The sequence below is a fragment of the Mytilus californianus genome, unplaced genomic scaffold (assembly GCF_021869535.1).
Source record: "Mytilus californianus isolate M0D057914Y unplaced genomic scaffold, xbMytCali1.0.p SCAF_10, whole genome shotgun sequence".
Taxonomy (NCBI): domain Eukaryota; kingdom Metazoa; phylum Mollusca; class Bivalvia; order Mytilida; family Mytilidae; genus Mytilus; species Mytilus californianus.
Window position 1 is genome coordinate 57,633,946 of NW_026262582.1, and position 12,738 is coordinate 57,646,683.

The 12,738-nt window shown below is 32.8% G+C and overlaps 2 long non-coding RNA genes across 7 annotated transcripts in view; both read right to left on the minus strand.

Annotated features, from left to right (window-relative positions):
- Positions 1–2,002: 2,002 nt before the first annotated feature.
- Positions 2,003–12,738, minus strand: part of LOC127718931 (uncharacterized) — a 36,400-nt gene continuing 25,664 nt past the window's right edge. For 4 of the 6 annotated variants that reach the window (XR_007990024.1, XR_007990023.1, XR_007990022.1 and 1 more), the window contains one exon: positions 2,419–4,334. This is a non-coding gene — a long non-coding RNA (uncharacterized LOC127718931). The other 2 variants (XR_007990020.1, XR_007990021.1) reach the window with 2 other exon arrangements.
- On the minus strand, positions 8,334–12,698 carry LOC127718929 (uncharacterized). The gene is made up of 2 exons (XR_007990017.1): positions 12,524–12,698; positions 8,334–8,647 (listed from the first exon to the last, which is right to left on the minus strand). It is a non-coding gene; the product is annotated as an uncharacterized LOC127718929 (long non-coding RNA).

Here is a 12,738-nt window from a genome sequence, read left to right on the forward strand (position 1 = left end):
TGATTTATGGAACGGATATATTCAATTTAAGCAATGTCATTTCGTTTGAACTAATTGCCACTGCAAGCAATTTCTTTTCACTCTTTGTGAGACTTTGATGTCTAAATCTTGTTATGTCACTAAGCCATTACAATTACAGTAATTGATATCTGATGTAACCAAATTTCAATAACACATCACCCCAAAGACAAAATAATATAAAAATAAAAAGATTGGTGGATAGTTGTCTCATTGGCAATCAACTATTCACCAGAGTCCAAAAATATAGGACATCAACTTAAGGGGACCTGGCAGATTTTTGAATTTTTGAAATGACTATTTTGATCCCCATTCAGTTGGAAATAAAAAATCTTTGCCTAATCTCATACGAAAATATTTATTCTGGCCCAAAATTATTCATTATGCTCAAAATTTGTTAGCTCCCTTTGCTCGACACATTTACAAAGATAGTTGTAGTTATAGATAATGCAGAAAAGCACTCACACGTAAAAAAAAATTAGGGTATAAAGTGTTATTTTCAATTTTTATTACAGAAATATTGTCAGGTGGCTGAATCATGAAATCATATGCTCCCGTTTTTGACTGAAAATATATAATTTATTCATAAAATCGGCAAATTATTTTATGCCTCCCTACACTCAGCATATATTCAACAATTTAGAACAATTAAACCCCAGTTTCCAAATACCCTTGATCCACTCCTGATTGTTGTGCTATTATATTTTCATATTTCAATACAATCAAAATTCCACACTTCATTTTGACTGCTCTGTTTGTGTATCCTACCAAAAAGATGATCTGTATCATAAAAGTTCATTAACTTCAGGGGAAGACCAGTTGATTATGTGTCACTTTTTGGACAAGAAGAAAACAAATATTCTGGCCCTGGTCTGAGTGAAAATAAATAATCTAGTCACCTTCAAGTTGGGAATTGACATTCTGACCTGATCAAATTTTTCTGGCCACCTCAGAATTAAATAGTTGTCCCCTAAGCTTTGACCTTTACCTTAAAATGAAAGTCCCATAAGGTCTCTACTATACATGGTCAATGAGATATATCACCATATATTTAATTTTAAACAAGAGAGAGAAGAACATTCCCGATTAATGTCAACTTACCTTTTCAACAAAAATTTGTTTCTATATTTTGCAACTAGCAATATACTAAAAATATTATTTTGATATCTTACACAGTTTCTGAGGAGTAGTGATAATAAGCAAAAGTCAAAATGAAGAAAGTGACCTTGACCTGTGACCTTGACCTCATTTTCCTATTGGTGGACCTAGGACCTCAATTCAAAAGACCTTACGTCTTTATCACTTATGGTTTACCAGTAACAAATACATATCACTTATAAATATCCAATACATAAAGGGTAATAACTCTCATATGGAATCTCCAGATTGCTTTATTCAAAATTACTCACAACATCCAGAAGATAGAACAAGCAATTTGGGAAAATAAATTTTTGGGATGTGTATTGTAACAATTTTGTTCAGGATGAAGTAGTGCACAAAAGAAAAAGAGTGTTGGAGAGATAACTCTTTCAAAGAAAATGTTTTTTTTTGTTGAAATGGTGTCAGCTTCAAAAGAATGTATGTACATTGCAGCGATTTACATTTTTGTGCTGATGTGCTGTAAAGCAAACATCAATCAAATGGCTACTTTCAGTTTACACAAGGTCACTTCCAACTGACCTTTCTAAGGTCAGTTGGCCTCCAACTTAATGCAAAAGATCCTATGGCTTATGTATAAATAAGTTATAACAAAGGTCAAAATCTAGAACATCAAATTTACCTTTGACCTTGACCTCAATTTCAAGGCCATTAAGCAAGGGCCTTAAATCAATACACCCTAGGTGTCTACTGCCGATGATAAATGAGTTATATCACAACACATCTTATTTTAAATTTTTCCAGGAAGAAAACTATCATGTTTTCAGTTACACAATGTTGCAATTAAATGGCAAGAGTGCACATGCTTAATAAAATGCTTCGTTGGGGCACAGCTTGATACGACCGCAGAGGTCGAACCCTGAACAGTTGGGGCAATTATGGACACAACATTCAAGCTTGATACAGCTCTGAATTTGGATTGTTATTAAATATTTGACACAGCATAGGTTTCTGACACAGAAAGAATGTGGTCTAAGAACTTGATTTTTTTTAATTTACCTATTATGGTCCAATGTCCAAAATCAAAATACATGGTTAGATTCAGCATATCAAAGAACCCCATATATTCAATTTTTGTTAAAATCAAACAAAGTTTAATTTTGGACCCCAACTTGGACAAACTTGAAAACTGGGCCCATAATCAAAAATCTAAACACATGTTTAGATTCAGCATATCAAAGAACCCCAAGAATTCAATTTTTGTTAAAATCAAACTAAGTTTAATTTTGGACCCTTTGGACCTTAATGTAGACCAATTTAAAAAACGGGACTTAAAATTAAAAATCTAAATACATGGTTAGATTTGGAATATCAAAGAACCCCAATAATTCAATTTTTGATGAAATCAAACAAAGTTTAATTTTGGACCCTTTTGACCTCAATATGAACCAATTTGATAGCAGGGCCCACAAATAAAAAAAACTAAATTCATGGTTAGATTCAGCATATCAAAGAACCCCATATATTCAATTTTTGTTGAAATCAAAAAAAGTTTAATTTTGGACCCCAACTTGGACCAACTTGAAAACTGGGCCCATAATCAAAAATCTAAACACATGTTTAGATTCAGCATATCAAAGAACCCCTAGAATTCAATTTTTGTTAAAATCAAACAAAGTTTAATTTTGGACCCTTTGGACCTCAATGAAGACCAATTTAAAAAACGGGACCCAAATTAAAAATCTAAAAACACGGTTAGATTTGGCATATCAAAGAACTCCAATAACTCAATTTTTGATGAAATCAAACAAAGTTTAATTTTGGACCCTTTTGACCTCAATATGAACCAATTTGATATCGGGGCCCACAAATAAAAAATCTAAATACATGGTTAGATTCAGCATATCAAAGAACCTCATATATTCAATTTTTGTTGAAATCAAACAAAGTTTAATTTTGGACCCCAATTTGGACCAACTTGAAAACTGGGCCCATAATCAAAAATCTAAATACATGTTTAGATTCAGCATATCAAAGAACCTCACATATTCAATTTTTGTTGAAATCAAACAAAGTTTAAATACTGGACCCTATCTTGGACCAACTTGAAAACTGGGCCCATAATCAAAAATCTAAACACATGTTTAGATTCAGCATATCAAAGAACCCCAAGAATTCAATTTTTGTTAAAATCAAACTAAGTTTAATTTTGGACCCTTTGGACCTTAATCTAGACCAATTTAAAAAACAGGACCCAAAATTAAAAATCTAAATACACGGTTAGATTTGGAATATCAAAGAACCCCAATAATTCAATTTTAGATGAAATCAAACAAAGTTTAATTTTGGACCCTTTTGACCTCAATATGAACCAATTTAATAACAGGGTCCACAAATAAAAAATCTAAATACATGGTTAGATTCAGCATATCAAAGAACCCCATATATTCAATTTTTGTTGAAATCAAACAAAGTTTAATTTTGAACCCCAATTTGGACCAACTTGAAAACTGGGCCAAAAATCAAAAATCTAAATACATGTTTAGATTCAGCATATCAAAGAACCTCATATATTCAATTTTTGCTAAAATCAAACAAAGTTTAATTTTGGACCCTTTGGACCTAAATGTAGACCAATTTGAAAACTGGACCCAAAATTAAAAATCTAAATACACTGTTAGATTCGGCATAACAAATAAATAAATGTGATCAAAGATTTTACAAATCTAATGCGCCATACTGTGCAATTAAAGATTACTTCTTGAAATTTTTCAATATTTGAAATTTGAAAAAAAAATAATATTTGAAGAATAATTCTTCTTAATTTCTAAAATCTGAAATGAGAAAAAATTGACCCCCCACAATTTCTTTTTATCCCCCCCCCCCCCTTTTTTCCCCCAAAAAATTCTTTCCCTCAAGATATGGTCATAATCTCAATTCAAATTTCCAATGGAGTTGGCATCCATAATTACCCATTTAAATTTACCATAGTGCTAACTTAATCTATTTTATAATAGAATTAATAAAATGCTCTGCAGGGCGCAGCTTGATACGACCGCAGAGGTCGAACCCTGAACAGTTGGGGCAAGTATGGACACAACATTCAAGCTTGATACAGCTTTGCATTTGGATTGTGATTAAATATTTGACACAGCATAGGTTTCTGACACAGAATGAATGTGGTCTAAGAACTTAAAATTTTTAAATTGGACATTCACCTATTATGGTCCAATATCCAAAATCTCAATACATGGTTAGATTCAGCATATCAAAGAACCCCAATAATTCAATTTTTGATGAAATCAAACAAAGTTTAATTTTGGACCCTTTTGACCTCAGTGTGGACAAAGTTAATAACGGGGCCCAAAAATCAAAAATCTAAATACATGGTTAGATTCAGCATATCAAAGAACCCCATATATTCAATTTTTGTTGAAATCAAACAAAGTTTAATTTTGGACCCCTATTTGGACCAACTTGAAAACTGGGCCCATAATCAAAAATCTAAATACATCTTTAGATTCAGCATATCAAAGAACCCTAAGAATTCAATTTTTGTTAAAATCAAACTAAGTTTAATTTTGGACCCTTTGGACCTTAATGTAGACCAATTTGAAAACGGAACCAAAAATTAAGAATCTAAATACACGGTTAGATTTGGAATATCAAAGAACCCCAATAATTCAATTTTAGATGAAATCAAACAAAGTTTAATTTTGGACCCTTTTGACCTCAATATGAACCAATTTAATAACAGGGTCCACAAATAAAAAATCTAAATACATGGTTAGATTCAGCATATCAAAGAACCCCATATATTCAATTTTTGTTGAAATCAAACAAAGTTTAATTTTGGACCCTTTGGACCTCAATGTGGACCAATTCAAAAATGGGGCCCAAAATCCAAAAACTAAATACAAGGTTAGATTCAGCATATTAAAGAACCCTAAGAATTCAAGAATAAAACCACATTGAAATTGGTCAAGAAATAAGCAATTTATACGAAGTATCTTCTTTTGCACAATACTGTGCAATTAAATATTTCTTGCTATTGCGCAATACTGTACAATTGACAATTTCTTGCTATTGCGCAATATTGTGCTATTGGATATTTCTTGCTATTGCGCAATACTGTGCAATTGAAGATTTCTTGCTATTGCACAATACTGTGCAATTGAAGATTTCTTGCTATTGTGCAATACTGTGCAATTGAAAATTTCTTGCTATTGCATAATACTTATTATATAATAATTTACACATCGTGTTTGGTGTGTATCTCCTACCATATCATTATTATTTGCTTTTAAATATAAATCAGAAATAACCAACTTAAAATGGAAAATTTTAAAAGAAAAAAAAAGGAAAAAAAAAAAATCCTCCCCCCCAAATTTTTTGAACCCCCTTATGATTCATCACCCCCAAACTCAATCTCAGCCTTCCCTTTGTGGTATGGTACCTTGCAGTACAATTTCAGAGAGATCCATACACTTAAAAACAAGTTATTGGTCTGGAAACTAGAAAAATGTGTTTTTTGGCCCCTTTTTGGCCCCAAATTCCTAAACGTTTAGGGCAATTACCCCCAAACTCAAACCCAGCTTTCCCTTTGTGATATGGAACCTTGTAGTACAATTTCAGAAAGATCCATACACTTACACACAAGTTATTGTCATGAAACTAGAAAAATGCTTGTTTTTTGCCCCTTTTTTGGCCCCTAATTCCTAAAATTTTGAGGCAATTACCCCCAAAATCAATCCCAGCATTCCTTTTGTGATATGGAACCTTGTGGTACAATGTCAGAGAGATCCATACACTAACACACAAGTTATGTCTGGAAGTTACAAAAATGCTTATTTTTGGCCCCTTTTTGGCCCCTAATTCCTTTACTGTTGGTATCATAACCCCCAAAATCAATCCCAACCTTCCTTTTGTGGTATTGAACCTTGTGGTAAAATTTCATAGAGATCCATTCACTTAAACTAAAGTTAGAGTGCGAAAACCAATGTGTCTTCGGACGACGCCGCAAACGACGACGACGACGCCAACGTCATACCAATATACGACCACAAAATTTTTTTTGCGGTCGTATAAAAATATATAGTGTCAAATCTTTCATATGGATTTTTTTGTAAAAAAAAAAGATGCAACATTTGCAGATATTTTTACTGGTCTTCCTTTATAAATATGCATTTCTTTAAACATAATTTAAAAGCAGTGTTAGGGAAGTAACCAAAACGTTGTATTTGGATTACCTCCCTTACACTGTTTTAAATTATCTTTATTGTTCATTAACCATTACTTTATACATAATTTAAAAGCAGTGTAAGGGAGATAATTTCAATGATGTATTTGATTTATCTCCCTTACACTGCTTTAAATTATGTTTTGTACTAAAGTATTTGTCCATTAACCAGGACAACCTTGATTTTCCCCCTTTTTTGCCCCTAATTCCTAAACGGTTTGAGCCATAACCCCCCAAAGCAAATCCTAACCATCCCTTTGTGGTATGGAAACTTGTAGTATAATTTCAGAGAGATCCATACACCGTTCCACAGTTATTGTCTGGAAACTAGAAAATGCTTATTTTTGGCCCCTTTTTGGCCCCTAATTCCTTAACTGTTGGTACCATAACCCCCAAAATCAATCCCAACCTTCCTTTTGTGGTATTTAACCTTATGGTCAAATTTCAAAAAGATCCATTCACTTAAACTAAAGTTAGAGTGCGAAAACCAATGTGTCTTCGGACGACGACGCTGGACGACGACGACGACGGACGATGACGACGCCAACATCATACCAATATACGACCACAAAATTTGTATGCGGTCGTATAAAAATGCCTCATCTACTTTACTTATCATGGAATTTATGTTGAAAGTCTGTAATATGAAGGTTTTACTACAAGAATCACATAAACTTGACATTATCAATGATCCATGAAAATGAGGCTAAGGTCAGATGAACCATACCAGACAGACATGTTCACCTACAATCATTCCATATACCAAATATAGTGGTCCTATTGCTTATAGTACCTAGAAAACTGACCAAACTACATACACTTAATAATGACCAATGAACCATGAAAATGAGGTCAAGGGAATCTGAACCCTGCCAGACCGACTTGTATACCTTCTAATCATTCCATACACCAAATATATATGACCTATTGCTAATAGTATCTGATAAACAGACATAACCATCATGACCATGAAAAATTAAGATTGTCCAATGAATCATGAAAATGGGGTCAAGGTCAGATGAAATCTGCCACTCAGACATGTACACCTTACAATCATTCCATGAAACCAAGTATAGAGGCCCTATTGCTTATGTCAAATACACATGGGGAAATAACTCTCATATAGATCTACAGATCTCTTTGGTCAAAATTATTCTCGAAATCCTGAGGATACAACTAGCAATTTTGAAAAATAATTTTGTCACAATCTTTTATGGTTGGGAAGGAATAGTGCACACAAGAAAAGTGTTTAGGGAGATAACTCTTACAAAGTAAAGTGTTCTGTTAAACGATGTCAGTTTCAAAAGCGTATAAACTGTTTGATGTCATATACCAAAAGAAGAGGAAAGACCTAATAATCAGAACAATATAAAAAGGTCTTTCCACAGATTAGCATCTGTATGTTACAAATGGCAAGCAAGACAAATATCAGTTGGAAAGGGCTTGACTCATCAGATTAGAGCTCAGTTGGATTAATTCTTTCATTTTGTCTGAATTTACAACTATATGCTAATCGTTTATACTTCTAAATAAGTTGGCAAAAACTGCAAAAATCAGTCAAAATAGATGTTTCAGTGTCAATAACTCCAAAAGGGTTTGTTAGATTTACCCCTAATTTTCAGGGTAGCTGCATAATTTCGTGCTGATACGAATACCTGTGTAAACAAGGGAAGATAAGTCTAATGATTTTATACCATTGCATTAGGAGAGGAATTTAAACTGTGTCCTCTTAGACTAACAATTCTTTGAAATTTTTAGTATCCACATCCGATTCACACATTATCATGATTATTGAAACTACAAACCAGACTATTTCTAAATTTAGTTCCAGTAAAACCAATGTAGAATTTTTATAAACACATAACTGATTCATGGTTTGCAGTAGCCAAGTGACATCAATAGCTTATACAATCTAAGTAAGGTAAACTACAAGGAATTGTCTACAACAACATGTACCTGAATTATAATTAACAAGTGCTCTAAATGTAAAACTTCTTTTATCAATATTCATACTACAAAAGACATAAAATAACATATAAACTATAAAGTTATTCAAGTTTAAATTTTTCATGATATTTTCACAATAAATCATTTCCATTCATACATCCTTCCAGTCCATATATACAAATAATATATTGTCAGCAAACATCTTTTCATCTCTGTTCTTCCAGTTCTTTTTGTCTTTCTTCTTGTTGTAAGACTCTTTTATAGTACATTCTTTCTCGTCGTTGACCATTAACGTTCTGCACAACACCAAGAAATCCTATTGGTCCAACAATAAACATTGTAACCCTGAAACAAAAATATAAACCTTGTGACATAATTTAACACTTCCCGATTTTGTACTTTTAAGTCTTTTTGTAAGATTTTTCATTGTATTGATTTTATCCTGATGACAGTGCAGACACATGTGGATTTCATTAAATTACTGCAACAATAGCTTAAGTGCTGTTGTTATAACTGCTTTCACAATAATATAAATAGTATTTTATTTCTCTTTAGAGTTGATAAATTTAACAGGTGTAATTAATGTGCACTTAAGATTTCTGTTAAAAATACCCTCACTCTGTCACTATCATGATTGACTGGAACATCCATAATAAGTATAATAAATTATTTCGATCAACATCGTTACATGATCAACAGTGCCTTGAATATTGCTAAAATCTAGGAACCAATCTAGTCATATTTGTCCATGATTTAAAGAAACTATCACATTTGGAAATTAGACATACAGAAGAAAAAGAGTAAGTTATAATAATGATGATATCTATTTATTATTTTATAAAATAAAAAGAAAAGATATAAAATGAAAGAACTCATTACTTCTATGGGTAAACATCATCGTCATTGTAAAACTTGGAAAACATCAACTACTTCTCTAAATACATTTGATTTATAAGGCATTATATTTGTCAACATTTTACACCTCGCTTACACTCGGTATAAAGATATTGACAAATATAATGCCTATAGCTACCCATGTTAAAAGGAGCATAGAATGGCATGAAAGAATTATTTCTTAACTCATCATGAAACAGCCAAAACCACAAAAGCAAAAGTATCTAGGTGTAAAACATACTTGGATTTTGAGATTTCATTTTTTCTCTCGTTTCCACAGGAGTGCCATCTTCGCTAGCCAAGGGTTACGATCCACTTCCCTCCTCTCTGCCAAGGGTTACGATCCACTTCCCTCCTCTCTGGAGAGGAGAGAAGTGGATCGTAACCCTTGGCTAGCGAAGATACAGGAGTGCTAAAATTAACAAACACCTGAATTTCTTTTAATACAGTCATTTACACAGTTTAAATCACCTATAAATGTGCAGATATTTATTGTGTATAAAAATAAGGAGATGTGGTATGATTGCCAATGAGACAACTATCCTCCAAAAGTTTAAATGAAATGCATGTAGACAATTATAGGCAACTGTAGGGCCTTCAACAATGAGAAAAACTTATACTGTATAGTCGGCTATAAAAAGGCCCTTGCATGAAAAATATGAACGATTCAATTCAAAAAGCAAATATGATAGACATGAACCAACGACCACCACTGAACTTCAGGCTCCTGACTTGGGACAGACACAAAAATAAAGAATGTGGCGGGTTTAACATGTCTGAAGGCACCAATGTCAATTTTTAAAAGCTCACTAATTTTATTACATAGGGGAACATTCTCAAACTTTTTTTAAAACTTAGTTTATTTTGGCACCTTCTGTAGTCGTGAACAAAAAATGGAATCACAAAATTCATAAAAGTTTATAATTTTCTGAAATATAAAATGCATTTAAAATTTAATTATCTAGTTCATGCCATTCCTTAAAACATGACCAGGTCCACAGGTTTTTCTGTACCCACAGAGCATTTTGTTGTGTAAACACCGCCATACTTTTCAATTCCTTCTGATGAACCTTAAAATCCTTTCCCTTAATTCCCCTGTGTGAAAAACTAGGCAGATGCATAGAACATGTAGAAAAATGTCATGGGATACAGCTTTTTCAACCAACAAATATCTCAGAACTTTCCAGTACACGTTTTCTTTATATATAGTCCAATATGGGAAAAACAGTTACTTAGACAACTTCCTGTTGGGGTCACTTGTTGCAAAAACAAACGTCATTAGGAATGAACTGAGGGAGCAAAAAGTTTACAGTCTGTGCCAAAAACTTTTCAAAGCACTAGCCCATAGGGCTAGTTGAATAAAAAAATTACTAGCCCGAATTGATGTTTACTAGACCTGGAAAATTTTGTGTCACTGGTGAGGATCACAAAGTGATCCCAACCTTCTAGGAGGGTTTGGGGGCATGCCCCCCCAAGAAAATTTTGGAAAATTAGATGTAAAATCCTGCATTCTGAGGTTACATTTTTGTATCTGTAAGTGATAACTTATCAAAAATTGTTGTTTTTTTTCTCCAGGTCAAATGTAAAATTCTCATTTTCTCCAATAAAAAATTAGAATAGTTCTTTTGCAAAAAAAAAAATCTTTTTTTGGGGAAAAATTCTCTCATTGTCATTGATGGATGATCCCAACCAGTTTAAAATTATTCCTAATATTCTTTCATATTTTTGTTAGTCTTAACAAGGATTCTTAAATGTCAAAGTTTAGTTAATTCTCTGGCACTTCTTTTTGATCTGGAAGGGGCCTTCATTTCTGTATTCTTTATTTTTTATGCTATTTTTCTCAATTCTTTATGTTTTGTCAATTTTTTTCTAAACAAATATTCTTTATGTTTTTTTGCCCATTATTCTCTATTCTATAAACCCCTATCAACACCCTCTTTATTGTCACTTTCGCCGTTAATTTTGACTTTTGTTTAAAATAATAAAATGCCTAGATCGTTTTCTGCATAGGTTTTTTAAACTCGAAACTTCTCCGGTTATTCATGAAGGCATTTTCAACTTTTTAATGTTTTACCTGGGATAGCCCCCTGTTTCCATTTCAGAATTGAATGAGATCAAATCCTTGATTGTTTGTTTACATTGAGTGGTATTTATAGATTGTGTTTATTGCAAGCACACGGTCGAGCTCATTCTCGATTTCGTTGGTGATTGGGTATATCGCGTTGACTTTTGATAAGAAAGGGGAACAACCGTATATAATTAAATAGGGATACCTTGTTAACGGAAGAAAACAAGGTCGGCGACAAATTTGTAACTTGTTTTTCATAGATTCAATAAAATACCAGCTACAATTTCGCAAACGATTTCAGATGTTCACAAGACCGGTCGAGCAAACACCAGTGCTTCTGCACAAGTCCGATGAGATTTTTACTAGACAGGGGCTTCGGGCTACCGCTTAACGTCGCAGACTGAGTTTAAAAAGGGAACATTTTTAAATTTTGATAGTTTATGAAGCTATTTTTTAAAGACAAATTAAAGTCAACTGCCTAACAAATTAAAGTCATTAATTATATAAAAATAAGAAGATGTTGTATGATTGCCAATGAGACAACTCTCCACAAGAGACCAAATGATGTACAAGTTAACTATAGGTCCTTGAAGAACCTCCGACAATTAGCAAAACCTAAACCCCATAGTAAGCTACAAATGGCCCTGAAATGACAAATGTAAAACAATTCAAAAGAAAAAAACTAACTGCCTGATTTACAATAAACATGCTTTGATTGAAGTTTTTATGATGGGTTAAACATGTCTCTATGAAAAGTCATAAAAAATGTAGCTTCAACAGATATGCAACGTCATGAAAAAATGTATGGGAAAACAGTCTGCACAGTTAGCCACTAGTCCGATGCCCCAGACTAGTAAAATTTTATTCCTACTAGTAAGTATTTGCAAAATCAATAAAAGTTTGTATAGACACATATGGAAAATGTCTGAATATTGGTCTTCAGACTAGTAGTTGGGAAAGATTTTGGTGCAGACTGGGAAAATACACCAATTTGAAAATCATGTATTACATAAGCATAGTATAACTAAGTGTGTTACTAAAATGTATATTCCTATATTATTTGCATGAAGGCCTTTTCAAGAGCAACATTATTAAATTTAGAAGCAATATATTTAGAAGAAAAACATCCAGGAGGTTGGAACTCAACTCAATTTATTGACCTTGGTATTTTGGTTTTTTTCGGGGGGGGTCATTCTAATCATTTGTATTATCAGTTTTACTGAAAAAAATTGATTATACACCACAGAAATTTAACTAACCATGCTACGATGATTTTTCGATTGTGAGTTAACTTGAAACCCATTTTGTAAATATTGGAGGATCGCTCCGATTTCGTAATCGTCAATGTAATATTAGCTGTTCACAGCTCCATGCTTTTTAGCTACGTTTGAAACACAAAAATGACTCTGACCTTGAAGTTCTTGTCTTGGTCATTGCACCGTTTTATTTATAAGTAAGTAACCTTCTAATTTAT